We start from the raw sequence: 10,466 nt of genomic DNA, 5'->3' as shown, positions 1-10,466 counted from the left end.
TAAGACGAAACAACATTAGAATAATTGGGATTCCAGAAGAAGAAGAAAGTGAGAGGGGAGCAGAAGGTATCCTGGAGAGAAATATTGGGGAGAATTTCCCCAATATGGCAAAGGGAACGAGCATCAAAATTCAGGAGGTTCAGAGAATGCCCCTCAAAATCAATAAGAATAGGCCCACACCCCGTCACCTAATAGTAAAATTTACAAGTCTCAATGACAAAGAGAAAATCCTGAAAGCAGCCCGGGAAAAGAAGTCTGTAACATACAATGGTAAAAATATTAGATTGGCAGCTGACTTATCCACAGAGACCTGGCAGGCCAGAAAGAGCTGGCATGATATTTTCAGAGCACTAAACGAGAAAAACATGCAGCCAAGAATACTATATCCAGCTAGGCTATCATTGAAAATAGAAGGAGAGATTAAAAGCTTCCAGGACAAACAACAACTGAAAGAATTAGCAAATACCAAACCAGCTCTACAGGAAATATTGAAAGGGGTCCTCTACGCAAAGAGAGAGCCTACAAGTGGTAGATCAGAAAGGAACAGAGACCATATACAGTAACAGTCACCTTACAGGCAATACAATGGCACTAAATTCATATCTCTCAATAGTTACCCTGAATGTGAATGGGCTAAATGCCCCTGTCAAAAGACACAGGGTATCAGAATGGATAAAAAAACAAAACCCATCTATATGTTGCCTCCAAGAAACACATTTTAAGCCCGAAGACACCTCCAGATTTAAAGTGAGGGGGTGGAAAAGAATTTACCATGCTAATGGACATCAGAAGAAAGCAGGAGTGGCAATCCTTATATCAGATCAATTAGATTTTAAGCCAAAGACTATAATAAGAGATGAGGAAGGACACTATATCATACTCAAAGGGTCTGTCCAACAAGAAGATTTAACAATTTTAAATATCTATGCCCCCAATGTGGGAGCAGCCAACTATATAAACCAATTAATAACAAAATCAAAGAAACACATCAACAATAATACAATAATAGTAGGGGACTTTAACACTCCCCTCACTGAAATGGACAGGTCATCCAAGCAAAAGATCAGCAAGGAAATAAAGGCCTTAAATGACACACTGGACCAGATGGACATCACAGATATATTCAGAATATTTCATCCCAAAGCAACAGAATACACATTCTTCTCTAGTGCACATGGAACATTCTCCAGAATAGATCACATCCTCGGTCCTAAATCAGGACTCAACCGGTATCAAAAGATTGGGATCATTCCCTGCATATTTTCAGACCACAATGCTCTAAAGCTAGAACTCAACCACAAAAGGAAGTTTGGAAAGAACCCAAATACATGGAGACTAAACAGTATCCTTCTAAAGAATGAATGGGTCAACCGGGAAATTAAAGAAGAATTGAAAAAAATCATGGAAACAAATGATAATGAAAATACAACGGTTCAAAATCTGTGGGACACAACAAAGGCAGTCCTGAGAGGAAAATATATAGCGGTACAAGCCTTTCTCAAGAAACAAGAAAGGTCTCAGGTACACAACCTAACCCTACACCTAAAGGAGCTGGAGAAAGAACAAGAAAGAAACCCTAAGCCCAGCAGGAGAAGAGAAATCATAAAGATCAGAGCAGAAATCAATGAAATAGAAACCAAAAAAACAATAGAACAAATCAACGAAACTAGGAGCTGGTTCTTTGAAAGAATTAATAAAATTGATAAACCCCTGGCCCGACTTATCAAAAAGAAAAGAGAAAGGACCCAAATAAATAAAATCATGAATGAAAGAGGAGAGATCACAACTAACACCAAAGAAATACAAACTATCATAAGAACATACTATGAGCAACTCTACGGCAATAAATTTGACAATCTGGAAGAAATGGATGCATTCCTAGAAACATATAAACTACCACAACTGAACCAGGAAGAAATAGAAAGCCTGAACAGACCCATAGCCAGTAAGGAGATTGAAACAGTCATTAAAAATCTCCAAACAAACAAAAGCCCAGGGCCAGATGGCTTCCCGGGGGAATTCTACCAAACATTTAAAGAAGAACTAATTCCTATTCTCCTGAAACTGTTCCAAAAAATAGAAATGGAAGGAAAACTTCCAAACTCATTTTATGAGGCCAGCATCACCTTGATCCCAAAACCAGACAAGGATCCCACCAAAAAAGAGAGCTATAGACCGATATCCTTGATGAACACAGATGCGAAAATACTCAACAAAATACTAGCCAATAGGATTCAAGAGTACATTAAAAAGATTATTCACCACGACCAAGTGGGATTTATTCCAGGGCTGCAAGGTTGGTTCAACATCCGCAAATCAGTCAATGTGATACAACACATCAATAAAAGTAAGAACAAGAACCATATGATACTCTCAATAGATGCTGAAAAAGCATTTGACAAAGTACAGCATCCCTTCCTGATCAAAACTCTTCAAAGTGTAGGGATAGAGGGCACATACCTCAATATCATCAAAGCCATCTATGAAAAACCCACCGCAAATATCATTCTCAATGGAGAAAAACTGAAAGCTTTTCCGCTAAGGTCAGGAACACGGCAGGGATGTCCATTATCACCACTGCTATTCAACATCGTACTAGAGGTCCTAGCCTCAGCAATCAGACAACAAAAGGAAATTAAAGGCATCCAAATCGGCAAAGAAGAAGTCAAATTATCACTCTTCGCAGATGATATGATACTATATGTGGAAAACCCAAAAGACTCCACTCCAAAACTGCTAGAACTTATACAGGAATTCAGTAAAGTGTCAGGATATAAAATCAATGCACAGAAATCAGTTGCATTTCTCTACACCAACAGCAAGACAGAAGAAAGAGATATTAAGGAGTCAATCCCATTTACAATTGCATCCAAAACCATAAGATACCTAGGAATAAAGCTAACCAAAGAGACACAGAATCTATACTCATAAAACTATAAAGTACTCATGAAAGAAATTGAGGAAGACACAAAGAAATGGAAAAATGTTCCATGCTCCTGGATTGGAAGAATAAATATTGTGAAAATGTCTATGCTACCTAAAGCAATCTACACATTTAATGCAATTCCTATCAAAGTACCATCCATCTTTTTCAAAGAAATGGAACAAATAATTATTTTTTTATTTTTAAAAGATTTTATTTATTTATTTGACAGAGAGATCATGAGTAGGCAGAGAGGCAAGCAGAGAGAGAGAGAGGAGGAAGCAGGCTCCCTGCTGTGCAGAGAACCTGATGCTGGGCCTGATCCCAGGACGCTGAGATCATGACCTGGTCCATAGGCAGAGGTTTTAACCCACCAAGTCACCCAGGTGCCCCTACAGTAGCCTTTTAATTTATTTGCCTATTTATCAATTTTCTCTAACCTCCTTTCAAAAAGTATTTGAGGTGCTTTATCATAAAGGACAATTAAGATAATAGGAAATTGAAAATAAGATCATAATGTAGAACTCAAGCAATAGTTGGTACGTGAATATGCATGTCTTTAAGTCATGTATAGTTCCTGTACCCAACTTTGGTTCTGAGTTTTCTAGCAACTACAGCAAAGTGGAAAGCTTGATTAGTCTTAATATTGATTGGATACCTCTTAGCAAAAGTGGTACCTGGTTGGTTTAGTCTTGGCTTAGACAGTAGAACATGTGACTCTTGATGGAACACTATCAAGCAAAACAATGTATACATATTGAAGTCCAAGATGGAGAAGATAGAAGATGACAGAAAGTCTCTTTAAAGAAATAATGGCTAAAAATATCTCAAATATAGGGAAAGATATGGACTTCTATGTACATAAGCAAAAGGGGGCCCCAAACAGATATAACCCAAGGAGGATTTTACTGGGACACGTTATTATCAAACTGTCAAAAATCAAAGAATCAGAATTTTGAAAGCAGCAAAAGAAAAGATGCTTGTCATATACAAGGAAACTCATAAAGCTTCTGGTGGATTTCTCAATGGAAACTTTGCAGGCCTGTTTTAATGGTATGATAAACTCAAAATATTGAAAGAAAAAATTGCCAGTCACCAATACTGTATGTGGCAGTGCTATCCTTCAGAAAAAAAGAGTGAAAGACTTTACCAAACAAAAGCTGAGGACATTCACCACCACTATATGTGCTTTATAAGAAATGATAAAGGGAGTTCTTTGTGCTGAAATGAAAGGATACTAATTAACAATATAAAGACACATGAATGTATAAAACTCACTGGTGAAGGTAAATTTCTAGAGAAATTCAGATTTCTGAATGTAATGGTATTATGTAAATAACTTCTAACTCTATACAAAAGCTAAAGAGAGACATATTAAAAATAACTATACCTAAGAGTTCCGTAGGAGACTCCAAACTCACCTTCTCCATGGAACCCACAATATTATACCTATTAGTAGGCTAATTCCTCCTGAAGAAGATATGTGGGCTGACTGAACAGCTACCAAATGACCAAAGACAGAACAGCAAGAGAACAACAAGAGAGACAGAGAGATACCGGAAAAATGGAACCCTCCCCCCAAAGCTGCAATGAGGAGGGATAGCATTGAGGGACCTGGAACAGATCCCTCTGTCCTTGTGCACAGAAAAAGCATGGTTTAAAAGAGTAACTAGCATATAAAAGAGATAATACTAGAACTCTCCCAAGTGGTGGAGGAATTGTGGGAAATTTCTTCAGGTCAGAGAGACTAGGGACCAACATGGTTTATATTCTTCTTTGAAGCCAGGACTAGAGCAATATCCAGACATTGTGGTGGGCATGTCTGGTTATCTCAGTCGACTTGTGACTTCAGTGAGTCCAGGGTCCACAGAACCATCCCAGCCCTAGAAGCACTAGCATGCAGAAGAAAAGCCACAGTTTAGAAAGGCTATGGAATTGCAGGAATGCTCCCTCCTCTTCCGCCTTGAGGGTCCAGACCAGAGTAGTTTGGCCACCACAAGGGGCAGGTTTGGGTGCCATAATTGGAGGGTTCTGACTCCACAACTGGTGGGTCAGATCATCAGAGAGACTTTGTGAACTCAGCACAGCATTTCGAATTATACTGGGGCACAGAAAAAGTGCTACAGTTAGAAGGGCTGAGGAACTGTGGGAGCATACTCTTCCCCTCCACCTTAATACCTCAGACTGGAGCAGGGTCTGGCTCACTGTGAGCTTGCAACCTCAGCAAGTCTAGGGTCCACAAGCCCATACCAGCTGTCCTGTGGTTCTGGGACACAGAAGAAAAGTTGCAGTTTTGTATTGTTTTAAATTTTTATTTTTTTTTAAACTTAAAAAAGTTTGTCTTGTTTTATTTTAATTCTTCCTTTTGTTTTGTTCTACTTCTTTTTTATATAATTTTTTCTTTAATTTTCTCTGTAAAAAGTCAAAATTTAAAAGAGTAATTAGCGTATATAACCACAGCTCCAACCAGCCAACAAAGTCATCAAGCGTACACAGTCTGTTTAAGGGTCACCATACACAGTACAGTTCCTACAACTTTAGAAAAAGTAGCAAGCCATTTCGCCTAATCTATAGAAATAGACACAGAAAGTCAAGCAAAATGAGAAGACAGAAGTATGTGCTTCAAAAGACAGAGTAGGGAAAAAACCTCAATAAAAGAATTTAATGAAACAGATAAGCAACATGCTTGATAAAGAATTTGAAGTAACAATTATAAAAATACTAGGTTGGAGAAAAGAATGAAAGAATTTAGTGAGACCTTCAATAAAGTGATAGAAAAATATTGAATGAATCAGAACTGAAGAATACAATAATTGAAATAAAAAAACACTAGAGGGAATCAACAGTAGATTAGAGGATGCAGAAGAAAATATCAATGATCTGGAAGACAAGGTAATGGCACATAAGTTGAACGGCAGAAAGAGAAAAGATTTAAAAAAAAAGAGGACAGATTAAGAAATCTTTTGAACAAAAACAAGCAAATTCATCTGATAGGGGTACCTGAAGAAAAAGAAAGAAAGATTTAGAATGCTTATTTGAAAAAATAATAACTGTAAAACCTCCCTAACCTAAAGAGAGAGATAGACATCCAAGTCCCAGATATTTCCAAACAGGATGAACTCAAGGAGGCCCACACTATAGTATAAGCTAATTAAAATGTCAAAGGTTAAAGATAAAAAGAGAATAGAGTAGCAAAGTTACCTCCATGGGAAAACCTATAAGACTACCTGTTGATTTTTCAGCAGAAGCTTTGCAAGCCAGAAGGGAGTGGCATGACATAGTCAAAGTACTGAAAGGAAAATCTCAAAACCAAGCATACTTACACTTGGTAAGATCATCATTCAGATTTGAAGGAGCAATAAAGAGTTTCCCCAGACAAACAAGAGGTAAAGGAGTTTATCAAAACTAAAGGAGCCTTACAAGAAATAATAAAATGTAGGTAGAAAAGAAAGAAATGGCTTTAGGTAGAAAAGAAATGGCTATATTGACATATAAGAAAAATATGAATAGAGAGATGTAAAATATGACATGTACTATGACAACATGTTCATAAAATGTGGAGAAGGGAGTAGAAAGAGAAGAGGAAAAAGAAAAAAATGGCCATCAGATTAATATGGACTATTTACTTAGTATATTATGTATGAACATTATGGTAGCCACAAACCCAAAACGTATGATAGATACACAAAAAGTAAAGAGAAAGAAAGACAACATTATAGATATTCATCATTCACAAAGAAAACAAGAGAAGAACAAAGAAGAATCACAAAAATAACCAGAAAACCAATTTTATATATTAAGTACAACAATTTTTTAAATGAAGTATATACCTATCAATAATTACTTTAAATGTAAATGGCCTAAATTCTCCAATCAAAAGACTAGAATGGTAGAATGGATTTAAAAAAACCACGAGATCAATCTATGTGCTGCTTAAAAGAGACTTACCTCAAACCTAAAGATGCATATAGACTGAAAGTGAGGGGATGGCAAAACATTTGCCATGCAAATGGAAGCGGGGGAAAAAAAAGACCAGTGAACCCAAACTTATATCAGACAAAATAGAATTTCAAAGAAAGACTGTAATGAGACAAAGAAAGGCATTACATAATGATAAAGGGATTAATCCAACAAGAGGATATAACTATAGTAAATATCTATATGCCCAACACTGGAACATCTAAATACATAAAACGAGTATTAATGGACATGAAGAGAGAAATTTATTGTAATACAATAATAGTAGGGCCCTTTATATTCCACTTACTTCAATAACTTCCAGACAGAAAATTAATAAGGAAACAGTGTCTTTAAATGAGACCTTGGACCAGATGTTCATAACAGATATATATCTGTTATGAACATATATATATGAAACAGATATGAAGAGATATATATATCTGTTCATATATATATGTTCATAACAGATATATCTGGTATATACATATATAATATATATATATATATATATATATATATATATATATATATATAACATTCCATTTCAAAACAAAAGAATACACATTCTTATCAAGCACACATGGAACATTCTCCAGAATAGATCACATATTAGGCTATAAAACAAGTCTCAATAAATTTAAGAAGATTGAAATCATAGCATGCATCTTTTCTGACCACAACAGTATGAAACTAGAAATAAATCACAAGAAAAAAAAAACTGAACAAAAAAACAAACACATGGAGACTAAACGTGATACTAAACAATCAATGGGTCAATGAAGCAATCAAAGAAGAAACCAAAAAAATACATAGAGACAAATGGATATGAAAACACAATAAATGGTCCAAAATCTCTGAGACAGTGAAAGCAGTTCTAAGAGAAAGGTATATAACAATACACGCCTTCCTAAAGAAGCAAAAAATATCTCAAATAAACAATCTAACCTTACGCCTAAAGGAACTACAAAAAAAGAACAAATATTCTTTTTTTAAAAGATTTATTTATTTATTTTAGAGAGAGAGAGTGAGTGAGCATGTAGAGGGGCAGAAGGAGAGAGAAACTTTAGTGGACTCCTCACTGAGCTCTGAGCTTGATCCCACAACCCTGGGATCGTAACCTGAGCCAAAGCCAAGAGTTAGATGCTTAACTTACTGTACCTTGGGGCCCAATTTGTTTTTGGTTTTAAGATAACTGTGGCAATTTCTTAAAATAAGATAATGATGAAATTTGCCACATCAATTGACTCATAGATGATTTCTTTGTAGTATGTGATGCTGTTTAATAACATTTTACCCGCAAGTATAAATTCTTTGAAAATTGGAGTCAATCCTCTCAAAACATGCCGTTGTTTTATCAACTAAGTTTATGTCATACTCTAAATCTTTTGTTGTTATTTTAGCATTTCCCACAGCATCTGCACCAGGAGTAGTTTCTATCTCAAGGAACCACTTTCTTTCCTCATCCATTCAAGTTTTATTAAGAGATTGCAACAATCCATTACATCTTCAGGAACCACTTCTAATTCTAGTTCTCTTGCTATTTGCCCCACATCTGCACTTACTTCCTCTACTGGAGTAATGGACCCTCAAAGTCATCCTTGAGGGTTGGAGTTAACTTCTAAATTCCTGTTAATGTTAATATTTTGACCTCTTCCTGTGAATCACAGATGTCCTTATGGCACCTAGAATGGTGAATCCTTTCTGGAAAGTTCTTGATGTACTTTGCCCAGATCCATCTGAGGAATAACTGTCTTTGACAATGATATCCTTATGAAATACATAGTTCTTAAACAGTAAGACTTGAAAGTCAAAATTATAGTTGACCCTTGAACAGCATGGGTGTGAACTTTGTAGGTCCACTTGTACATGAATTTTTTTCAATGAGTATAGCACAGTACTGTGTATTTTCTCTTCCTTATTATTTTCTTAACATTTTATTTTCTCTGACTATATCATAACAATACAGTATATAATACATATAGCGTAAAATATGTGTTAATCAACTGTTTCTGTTATTGGTAAGGCTTTCTGTCAACAGTAGGCTATGAGCAGTTAAGTTTTGGGGGAGTCAGAAGTTATATGCAGATTTTCAACTACACAAGCAGTTTGCACCCCAACCCCATATTGTTTAAGTATCCTCTATACTCTATGACCCATGGACTACAGAATGGATACTCAGCCGGCAGGAAGACATTTACCTTTACATCTCTGTCAGAGCTCATGGGTGACCAGGTGTCTTATCTGCAGTAGTTGCAAAGGACTCTTTTTTTTCTGAGTAGGTCTCAACATTGGGTTTAAAATACTCAGTAAATCACATTGTTAACAGATTTGCTGTCATCTAGGCTTGCATTTAAAGAACACAGACAATAGATTTAGCATAATTCTTAAGAGGGTTAGGATTTTTGGAGTGGTAAATGAGCACTGGCTTCAATTTCAAGTCTCTAGTTGCATAATCCTCTATTAAGAGTCACCTGCTTGACTTATTTCAGCATAAGGAATAGCATGGAGGACATTAGGAGAAGGAAGGGAAAAATGAAGGTGGGAAATCAGAGGGGGAGGTAATTATGAGAAACTGGACTCTAAGAAATAAACTCGGGGGGAGGAAAGTGGAGGGAAATAGGTTGGCCCGGTGATGGGTATTAAGGAGGGTACAAAATCCATGGAGCACTGGGTGTTGTGTGTAAATAATGAATCTTGGAACACTACATCAAAACTAATGACTTACATATGGTGTAATGACTTACAGTATGGTGACTAACATAACATTAAGAAGGAAGGGAAAAATGAAGGGGGGAAATCAGAAGGGGAGATAACTATGAGAGACTGGACTCTAAGAAATAAACTGGGGGGAGGAAAGTGGGTGACTAACATAACATTAAAAAAAAAAAAGTCATCCTGTACTTTGAAATTTTGAAGCCAGGTATTGAGTTCTTTCAGCTGTGAAACTCCTAAATGACTTCTACTAGAAAGCTATTTTGTCTACATTGAAAATCCGTTGTTTGGTGTACCCACATTTATTAATGATTTTAGCTAGATCTTCTGGGTAACTTGCTGCAGCTTCTATATCAGCATTTGCTGCCTCATCTTGCACTTTTATATTATATTTAAATGTCTTCCCTTAAACCTCATGATCAACATCCGCTAGCTTCCTAGTTCTCGTGGGTAGCTTCCTCACTTCTCTCAGCCTTTAAAGAATAGAGGAGTTAGAGACTTGCCCAGGATTAGGCTTTGGCCTAAGGGAATGTTGTGACTGTTTTGATCTTTTATCAAGAGCACTGAAACTTTCTCCACATCAGCAATAAGGCTGTTTCACTTTCTTTTCATTTGTGTGTTTACTGGAGTAGTTCTTTTAATTTAAAGGTTCAGGTACTTTTCCTTTGCTGTCTGAGCTGGGCTAATCTTTTGGCCTGGACTATCTTTTGGCCTGTCTCAGCTTTTGACATGCTGCCACCTTCCTCCCCCTCCTCCTCTTCTTCTTCTTTTTTTTTTTTTTTTAAATTTTTTATTTTTTATAAACATATATTTTTATCCCCAGGGGTACAGGTCTGTGAATCACAGGTTTACACACTTCACAGCACTCACC

The sequence above is a fragment of the Mustela nigripes genome, chromosome 2 (genome assembly GCF_022355385.1).
Source record: "Mustela nigripes isolate SB6536 chromosome 2, MUSNIG.SB6536, whole genome shotgun sequence".
In the NCBI taxonomy this organism is placed as follows: Eukaryota; Metazoa; Chordata; class Mammalia; order Carnivora; family Mustelidae; genus Mustela; species Mustela nigripes.
Note: the sequence above shows the minus strand (reverse complement) of the source record.